This window comes from Arachis ipaensis, unplaced genomic scaffold (assembly GCF_000816755.2).
Source record: "Arachis ipaensis cultivar K30076 unplaced genomic scaffold, Araip1.1 Aipa433, whole genome shotgun sequence".
Lineage (NCBI taxonomy): Eukaryota > Viridiplantae > Streptophyta > Magnoliopsida > Fabales > Fabaceae > Arachis > Arachis ipaensis.
In genome coordinates this window covers 30636-38649 of record NW_015496067.1, presented here as the reverse complement: position 1 = coordinate 38649, position 8014 = coordinate 30636, and positions in this window count along the sequence as shown.

Below are 8014 nucleotides of genomic sequence, written 5' to 3'. Positions count from 1 at the left end.
CCATCGGCAATCCGCTCCCGTACGGACGTTGACATGCTTAGCGAAGGTCTCCTTATTTACGATTTACGACGAAATTTAGATCAGATTTCACGAAAGGAATGGAGAAAGACCCTCCTAACGCTGGGCAAGAAAATAAGAAGCTTCGGCTTAGGGCGACCAAACCAAGCTCGATTCGCTACCTCTCTCTGATTAGCGATAGGGGCTGTCAGCCAACAACAACAAAGCGATAGGAGCATGGGCGGTGGGAAACGATCGATAAAAATGTGTAATGTAATAAGCTGGCCTTTCAGGCTAGAGAAGAAGCGCCCAGCCCATTTCTTTCTATGAAATGAGACCTTCAATGCTTTGACTTACATTCCGAGGCCTGCAACAGAAGAAAAGATTGCGAGGTACTTCGATAGCATCAAAAAGTACCTTCCAGCTCTGCTTTGTCATCTAGCTCGGGCTGTTCCAAAAGGGTCCAACGCCCAGGGGTTCTCCAAACTAACTAATATCGCCGCGTAGGCATGGAGCTAATATAATAACCTCTTATGTAACTTCTATCACTAATCCCAGGGGGGGAGCAAGAAGACGAGCCTTCTCCTTTATCTACACTATCTTCCCATTATCCAATTTCATCATGAAAAGTAACTTCAGATTTGCCTTCGCGGGTCACTCGTTCCTTATAGATAGGGGCAAGCCTCGGCTCAAATGCCTTTGCCACCGCAAAGAATCATCTTGAAACAAAATCCACCCCCGCAAGGAAGAGAATAGGGAATAGGCTGCAGAGAGGAGACTGTGGCACTTTCGGATCAATGATTAGCTTTTTCTCTTTCTTCGACTATTGAAGCACATTAGCTGAAGCAGACGATCCGCGGCAACCCTGACCTTGTAAGGGATACAGCAGGGGATAGGTCCACTGGGATAGAATCCCGAGCCAACAAAGAATGAAAGAAGGAGTTTCTAAGTAGCTGAAGGAGCTAAGAAAGCTAGGAAAGCTACGGTTACTGGTTTAAGTATGCTATTGTCTCTCCTGGCCTGGGCGGGAGAGTCACTTCTATCCTTCACTATTAGTGAGTGGAATCCCTATGTAATCCTATCTCTTGAGGAACAGGAAAAGATAAGGTCTCAACGAGCCTTTCCGTTCATTCCTACTAGGTCTTGTCACCAACATCGCTTCTTACCCTGCTAGTGTTTTATCAGTCAGTGTGTAAATAGACACCTGAACCAGTTTCGAAGGCAGGAAAGAAAAATGCCTAAAATATGGTGTGGTGTTTTGACAAACTTTCTCTTGAAAAGCAGTGGGAGGAAACCTTGCGTCATTACTTAAGTAATTTCCGTTTGCCGGTATTTCATCATTAAAAGAAGATGGCAATAGTTAAAGTCAAATGGTAAGACCAGAGGGAGAGTTAAGTGAACTCCCAGCTTAAAGGGAACCACTAGTCCTTGCTTTATTTAAATTGGAAATAGAGTAACGGAAGCTCGCCACGCTTACTCTTGGTCATCTTTCTCTTGATCGAGAAATCAAAGAAGCTAGACAAGGGTTTTGCTAAGCCTGCTCAGATGATACCTAATCTAATCATAGGAATCTAAGCTAAGTATGCTCCTCAGTGAACCGGATCAACCACTTAGGCAGGGTTGACTTCTACTGGTGTTGGATTATTCGTAACCATCAACGACTTCACCACCTGGTCCTGAAGCGACTTTTTACTATGCCTTAGCCCTCCCTACCCACTACTGCCCATGCTGACTGCCAACGACAACTGGTACTTGACTTTCGGGCCATCAACAGAGATCCCTTCCACTCTTCTTCCGCTGTTAATCGGAGTACTTGTGCCGCCGTTTCCCCATCAACAGCTCCGAATTGGATCCGTTTTTCTCTTCAAGTGCTTGGGCAAGCTAGTTTCCACGCCTCGTCGGCGACCAAGCAAGTTAACCAATTCCGATTTGACTTTTACCTCGAGGTAAGGGGGAATGCCGCTCCATCTCTGAATTGTGGGGCCCGAAACAGTGTTGATATGGCCGGGTTTGATCCGGCATAGCACAGTGGCGTTTACGTGTTCCCAACAGACTTTGAAAATAACCGATCCCCGGATCGTCTCGCAAGCACAATGAGCCGAAAAGCACTTCCACATACTTGAGTAGAGTGCTCACGCCCTTTATCAAATTGATATGCTGACGCGTATAAACGCGGAAAGTACGATTCCAAATACTTTATTAATTCATGATCCTTCGAGTCCATTCATGGTTGACCAGAAGAGGTAGTCGGCTTACTCGCCTGGGATGCACCTTAAGGGGTAGTTCCTGGGTTACGAGTGTAGTAAGGAGATACAAAACAAAGACCTCATATGCTGTCAGTCTTTTGACGGTGATTATTCGTCTACTCGACTCCAGCAGGCAATCAATCGGTGGTAACTCTGAAGACTATGGTTAGCCTAAGAGTTTAAGCATGATTGATCAACCTGTGCAGTTGTGCTAGTTGGTTGCTAGTACACCTGTCCTTAGAACCACTAAGTGCCATTCCTTGGTCGGACAAGATCCTGACCATAGAGATGAGTAGAGACGATTGACTCTTTGGTTTAATGAGTGATTTGGTTATTATGAAATATTCAGTTTGATTTCCAAACCACGCATTAAACCTCGTCAAAGTCTCTTGGCAGGGAGCCTTAGAAAGCTCCCGGGTGATGATGTCACGATTTAAAACCGTGATGTTATCACTCACAGATGGTTTGACAAAGGAGCAGTGTATAGCTGCACATCTGTTCTGGGCGGCCTGTAGGAGATTAGGGAAGCGCTCAGGCTGGCTCTTTCTTGCTTTGTATTTAAAGCAGTCGAGAGTCTGTCTTCAGCGCTTTGTCGCTCGGGATTCTATCCCAGTGGACCTATCCCCTGCTGTATCCCTTACAAGGTCAGGGTTGCCGCGGATTATACCGTCTTTTCATAGACGTAAGATCCGTGAGGGTAACCATCTTGTCATTCAGTTGTACATGTCTTTCTTCACGGTTTCAAGGTTAATACCTTTAGCCAAGAAGGTTGACAAGTCCCTGTTTGACTCGATTGTTACTCCTGCCCCGTTAGAATCTGTTAAAGAAGTTATTTCTGAAATGAAACCTTACTTTAAAGATTTACTAACGAGGTACATCCCTGGCTTGAACACTATTCCTCTTAACCAAGGATTAGTGTTTGAACCCACATGGAAAAGTGTGCCTAGCTGGGCATGGTACAGAGATCTCTTGAGAAAGAGTGGCGATGAGAAAGGTAAACCTCTTCGGAGATTTACATCTTGTCGTTCACTCCTACCTTGTTTCTTTTCAGAATTGGCTGCTTTTGCCGACTTGATGAACTTTGTTCACGCAAGAGGCGAGCAGTTTTCTCAAGGTTGTCTCTGGCCGCCCTACACACTTTATCCATTCGACACGACGCAATCAACAAACAAGAATTGTCAACGCGTCGCTAGAATGGTTTGAGGCCCGTATTGGACCGTATCTACCAACTACATCGCAGATGAAGATACCTTCCAATACTGGTCGCCTGTGTGCTGCTTGTACGGGAGACGGGAAGAGGAGGCTATTTGCTGTAGGAAACTACATCAATCAACGCCTCTTGGCCCCTTTCCACGATTGGTTGGCCACATGTCTTCGGAGAATTCCGATGGACGGCACTTATGATCAACTTTCTCCTCTTGATCGACTAGAGGGTTCGACTGGTGTCATCTGTTCAGTAGATTTAAAGGCGGCGACTGATCGCTGGCCTTTACTTCTGCTGTTCGAGCTGACGCAGGTCCTATTTGGAAGGTCTTTTGCTTCAAGTGCGGTTAATTCTGCACTTGCTATAAATATCTTCCAGGTAGCCTTTGTCAAGAAGAGAACATTGGTCAGCTTTATTGCTGGTCAACCTCTCGGGTACCGATCTTCCTGGCCACTCTTTGCTCTATCTCACCACTTAGTGGTGTGGGTAGCGGCAGAACAGGAGTATCCAGGCAAGGTATTTAAGAAATACGCCGTGCTCGGTGATGACGTAGTCATTGCCGACCCGAAGGTCGCTTCAAGGTATGAAACCTTGGTGCATAGGTTGGGGGTTAAGGTGTCTGCGGCTAAAAGCATACGGTCGCCCGTAGGCGCTTGTGAATTTGCCAAGCGCTTTCGTGTTGACAATTTGACAGTTGATCTGTCTCCTGTGTCAATGCGTAAAGCTGCTGATGTCAAATCTCCAATAGGATGGTATAACTATGTTATATCCATGCCGAAGTCAGTTCGGTTATCTACCTTACTGAGAATTGGTGGATTTGGCTTCAAGGCTGCTTCGCGACCAATTGGTTGTCCCACGCATGGAAAGCGTGGTAGACGGCTGTTGGTTATGCTCCTAATGTTCTACACTAAGTGTTTCTCATTGGAGACTTCCTTGTCTATCGTTTTAGGTAGACCGATACCTCCTCAATGTGTGGGCGCTTTGGTTCACGCCCTTCTTGAACATTTTGCTCCAAAAGAGCTCAAGGTTCCTCCCATTGAGGTTTTCGCCTATCCTGGTATGGCAGAGTTCAATGAGTACTCTGTCATGCAAGGGTGGATGCGACAGTATCTGTCTTATCTAAAATGGTATTCGCTTCTTTATACCAGGCCTGTTTCTCTAGGTGATTTCTTTGAAGCCCCTGTGTACACTGACACATGGTTTTCCAAATCTATCGACCCAGATGTCTTTAGGTTTGGAGTAGCTTTTCGTGTCGTGGACATGGCAACACGTGCGTGTAACAAACCTAGTCTGTTACTGCCCGTTGTCGAGGAACCACCTATTGTTGATTCCTTTGTAATGTCTGATTAACACTTACAAACTATCTGAACAAAGACCTCCTCTTATCTTTCCTTTCTCTTGCTAACTGTGCATTCAATTCCTCTCCTCAGATCATGTAACTACCGCTGCCGGCCTCTGATCTTAGTTTCTCGCACATCCATGCTTCACTTTTGAAATGAGAACATTCCGCCCACAAGAAAGCTGGGCTAATGGATTGAAGCCTTCGGACAAGATTATTTTTCATAAATGAACAAAGGAATGGATTCTCCACAACAGCCAAGAATCCCTCCCAGAGGGGGTGTAATGGCCCCGCAGGGAAAGCCCCGCAGGGTGAGTCAAGTGGTTCCCGAGCGATAGAGGACTACAGTATACTAGTAATAGACTTTCTACTATTAGTCTTGAAAGCAAGGCACTTACCCATAGGTGTGGGGAAGTGACGATAGTAGCTGTTTCAGTCCTGTGGTAGGCCGTAGTACCTAAAAGCGTAGGGGGCAAAGGCTTCCCCAGTCCCTTAGGTTGGAGGGAGTGCTTCACGGGTGTGGAGCACGACCGGGGCTGAGTTGTTAACTCTTTCGCTGCCGACGCTCAGGGACCCTATCAGTAGAGCTACAGGAATCGAAGAAGTCTAATCCCAACCCATTTCCATTTCTCCCATCAAGCAAGCATCAGAGGTTGTCAAAGCCAGTTTTTCAGTAAGAAAGCTTAGGAAAGCAGGACTAGTGAAAATGACAGGAAGCACTATGGACTTTAGCAGGAGTCTTGAAAGCTGTAGTATTTTAAGTAAGTTCCTTGGCAGGATCTTTCTAGTCCCACCTAATCAAAAGCATTAGCCCTCTATTCTGCTTTCCAGGGCTAAGTCTTTCGATAGCGGTCCAGGCGTGCAATTGTTTAGCCTTTTAGAGTTGTCCCCAAGGATCTTTCTAGTTGCTTCTTTCCTGTACTAAGTATCGGAGGAGTCTCCAGGAACTCCATCAAACACTCATAAGCCCGAAGGAAATCCCATGAATTTGGGTGAAACTGTGACGGAGCACAGTTCAACTGTGTTAGCATTTTGCATTCAAAATCAGTAAATGGGACTTTAACACCTAATTCTGAAAAAAAACATATGTAAAAATAGAAATAGGACCAATTTCCCCTTTTCTCGCCTACTCTATCCTCACCACCACAGGGAAGGAACTCTACATTTACTGGTACGTCAACCCTAACATAACTAGAAGAAGAAAGTTTAGAAATTTTTTCCACATTATGATACAGAGAGGCACGACACTTGACATCCGCATGCACCCATGCATAGAGGTCATCTTTCACTTCCACCACCTTATCCTTTTTGTCTTTTGCCATAGTAAAGAAGAAGAAAAGGACAGACAACAATGATGGTAAAACAACACTAACTTTTGGAAGTCATCTTTTTTTTTTCACTTGGTACAGATATGACTGACTTGCCCAAATGTATGTTCCCAACGTGTGAACCAAAAGAAGGGTAATACAAATCATCACAAGCCCACTAAACACATAATCTGCACCACTAACAACTATCAACCGTTGGATTGTGAAAACTGTTCACCTACTTCAAAAACAAACGAGCGGCTCTGATTCGCTTAGCTTAACCACATAAAAATAATTATTACATTAATTACATAAAAAATTATGTAAATGGTTGACATTTCCTAGGAATAGTGAAAGAGTTTTGAAGTTCTCCTTATTCGCTCCTCTCGTTTAACTCGATTTTACGCTAACCCCCTTAAAGGGAAACTCTTCAGTCTACAACAAACAAGTGTCTTTTTTCGAACTCCCCCTGTAGGAAAGCCAGTAAACTAAGGAATCACGCCCTTTTTTTTATTAATAAAGTGGGCTTAGTATCCGTTCTGTCCTATGATTTAGAAGCAGTTGATTTAGCATCTCGATGCAGTCCCCATCCAGCACTTAACCGACGAAAGAGAGGGGAACGCAGCCCCCGCCGCCATATGAGTCGGAGACTATTATAGTTTGACTCTTGTGGGAAATTCTACTTTTTTTGTTTTGTTTTGGCGATAATCACTTCTGGGAGGTTGAATCCCAGGTTCCACCACAAGAAAGAAGGACAATTGGTAGTTCCCTACGAGGAAGTGCTGCCAAACAAAAAGGGACTTGTCTACATCGGCCGGGATTGGAAAAAAGTCCTTCAAGTCTTCTAAGATCGGATTCAATCGATTATTCGCATTCAACTTGAACAATTCTTGTGACAACAGACGGAATTCCTTCGTTCCCTTTCTCAAAGGCAATAGGAAGATATCGATTTCGAACAAAAAGGCAATCTCGAGTACAAGCCAAGGAGAAAGACAGCTGAACAAGACCCTGCGGATAAGAGAAGAGTTGTGATTAGATTAGCACTCTTTCTCTTCCAGATCACCTAATAGACTGGCCTTACTTAGTTACACTCCCCAGGAAGAGAAGAGAATCCAGGGGAAGTCGAAAGAGAACTTACAGGTTTTCCTCAAAGCTCACAGCTAGTCCCATATATGATAAGTACTACTAAAGACAAAACGAACTTCTAAGATAAGACTAGAAGAAACCTGTCTTCTCCATCCCTTAGGCCAAGCTTCTAAGTACTTAGCCAACGGATACGAATTTGATAGACAACGATTCCCTAATGAGACGAACTGACCGCATTTATGAAGAAAGGAATGGATTCTCCACAACAGCCAAGAATCCCTCCCAGAGGGGGTGTAATGGCCCCGCAGGGAAAGCCCCGCAGGGAATGTCATGTAGTCAAGTGAGGGTGGGGTTCCCGAGCGATAAAAGAAATTGTTAGAGGAACAAGAAAAGCATAGATTTTATTTACTCTAAATAGCCAGCCTTCGTATCAGCCTTAGCCATTCAAGCAGTCCCCAGATGTTTAACAAGTAGGGTCTTTTCAAAGGTTTAATTCTTGACTATTAGAAAGGCTTGGTTATATCGAATTACTTTACCTTTACAGAGAGAGAGCTCGTGAAAGACTTTCCATTTCAATATCTGTTAATTTCTTTTTGAATTGATTCCTAACAGGATTGGCAAATGTCACTGTGCGTAACACATCTACTTGGAAGTGGAATTAAGATAATACCCTTCCCTCTTTCTCTTTACTTACTATTCAGTGTATTACTAACCTCGTGAAGGTAGTGATGGAAGTCAGTCGTTTCCCTTTTAGCATTAGGACTTGATGCATATAGCCGTTTACTTTGACTTTGAGCACAAGACATTTTAGAATGCTTTCTTTTTATTGAAGATT